This window comes from Aplysia californica, unplaced genomic scaffold (genome assembly GCF_000002075.1).
Source record: "Aplysia californica isolate F4 #8 unplaced genomic scaffold, AplCal3.0 scaffold00009, whole genome shotgun sequence".
Classification (NCBI taxonomy): domain Eukaryota; kingdom Metazoa; phylum Mollusca; class Gastropoda; order Aplysiida; family Aplysiidae; genus Aplysia; species Aplysia californica.
The window spans coordinates 2,421,061-2,423,101 of record NW_004797279.1 but is presented as its reverse complement, the minus strand read 5'-3'; the positions used below and the strand labels follow the sequence as shown (position 1 = coordinate 2,423,101).

At 37.0% G+C, this 2,041-nt stretch overlaps 2 protein-coding genes across 2 annotated transcripts in view; one reads left to right on the top strand and one right to left on the bottom strand.

Annotated features, from left to right (window-relative positions):
* The window catches only part of LOC101854543 (deoxyribonuclease-1), a 9,256-nt gene extending 7,642 nt beyond the window's left edge, over positions 1-1,614 (bottom strand). Inside the window, exon 1 of the mRNA XM_005089813.3 lies at positions 1,481-1,614. The gene's annotated coding sequence lies outside the window, so the exon portion shown is untranslated. The remainder of the gene's footprint in view (positions 1-1,480) is intronic.
* aplA (adenylate cyclase) overlaps positions 1-2,041 on the top strand; it is a gene marked incomplete in the record, with an annotated part of 190,850 nt that overhangs the window by 90,906 nt on the left and 97,903 nt on the right.

Here is a 2,041-nt window from a genome sequence, read left to right as displayed (position 1 = left end):
CTCTATCTCTCTCTCTCTCTCTCTCTCTCTCTCCAGGGAACTTGGAAGTTTAGAGAAGATGGGATAACAAATCTGAAATGTTTGTTTTTCTTTTGTCCTGAAAAGGTGGTTGTCAGACTGGTTCAGGCTGTGTGTTTCCGATTAGACAGTGTGTGCACAGGTGGTAAAGCGTTTATTGGAAATTGATTCTAAAAAATGTTTGAGGGAGAAATCGCCGAGTTGGCAATTTGATTTGTTCACACATAAACAACTGCGTTTGAACCCAGTTGGACTAGAAATATTGGTGTTGCTAGGTAGATAACAGTGCAAGCATATTTGAAAAGTTTAATAAAAGCTATTCATTTACCCGAGCAGATAGTAAAGAATCAAAACTTAGACATATTATAAAACTCAACAAGCACGATTTCACAGATATAACAAAATGTAACAACAAATCAGGATATTGTTTTTCGATAAAGTCTTTTTTTTTTAACGAACAAAAATACACATAATTATTGTATACGAAAAAACTCTAAAAAATAGGAAGACAAGATTTAATTAGTAGGAGATTTTTTAGTAACTATTTCATTATGTAAGACATCAATAATAGCCGTATAATATGGAGAGATAAAAACATTGTGATTATAATTCAACAGTTAGACAGAACCGACGCATTAGAATAAAATCAGGATCATGGATGGGGCAAAACGAGATGGATGGCTGACAATGGATTTTCCTCAAGTAACTCAACTTCTGGAAGGCCCTGACGAGCTCGAACCATGGCTTCATTGCTCCAGGCTGCAGATCTAGTCATGCGCCCTTTCTTTAAGTATCACTTTATACAAATGTCTGACCCATTTTTCTTCTGTGAAACTTTCAAGAACCATTCACTGGCTTCTGAGCTATAGTTGTTATATATATGAGCTATATATATGATGTTTTACCTCACGCACACGCGTGGTACCATCAAGCAGTCCACCTCCTAAAGGGTACTAATTGTGCTGATGTAAAACATAAACATTTTTAAAAAGTCAAAATTTAGAACAATTCATTGACGATGTTATTGTATGGATTTAATGCACCTTTAAACACTGTGAGGTTATTTAAGAGGCTGGACCTCCGAGTTTAACAGCCGTCTCCGATAGGGCCAGGCCAAATGATTAGAGAAACATTTAAAATCTCCAAAACAACCCAAGTTCAACAGCCCTGTTGGAGATTCGAACTGGGTCGATCCGCTCCGTTTTTCAGCATGATACCAACTGAGCTAACGGTTTGTCGTTAAAACAATTCCTTTGTTTCAAAAAGAGAAAATTAAGAATAGTCAATGCCTTGTTGCTTATGATAAGATTTCCCTGAACTGATGTTTTATTCAAAGTGTGATATTCTCGCGAACTCAGCTTACTGGAAAATAAGGCAAATTATTTGGGTTTATAAACGCTGGAATACTTATCTGCGCCTCGTGTTTTCCACCAAGCAAATGTGAGGAACCAGATGTACTTACTCCTTTCGTATCCTTTTATTCTTTCCTTGACCAAATCTAGAGTCAAAACGTCTGCTCCAGTGAAAACACGAGACACTAGATTAGCTTACAAAACATGCACACAATGCGACAGTCTTAGTTGTAATGAAGATGGCCTTCGTACCAGTGCACTATCTCAAGATAACGAATGGGTTTGCATTACACGGAGCTTGCATCCTTTTGGTTGATGGGAGTTTATTATATGTACAGTGCTTTTTTTTTTCTTTTTTTGCGCAGAGACATGTCCCGTGCGTGTTTAAAGTTGTTTCACTAGTGTCCACGTCTTTGTTCGTAACTTTGCATATAATGTGACCGAGGTCTTTGGACTTAAGTTGTTTTACTAACAAGTAATTCTGAACCAGTTGTTACGCTCTATATTCTTATCATCAGCGATAACGTAATTCCGAAATTCCTTATATATATGATAAGACATCAATCTCCAAATTTGTCAGTTTTTATTGAATAAACATCAACGCATACAAACACACATACCACACACACACACACACACACACACACACACACACACACACACACACACAC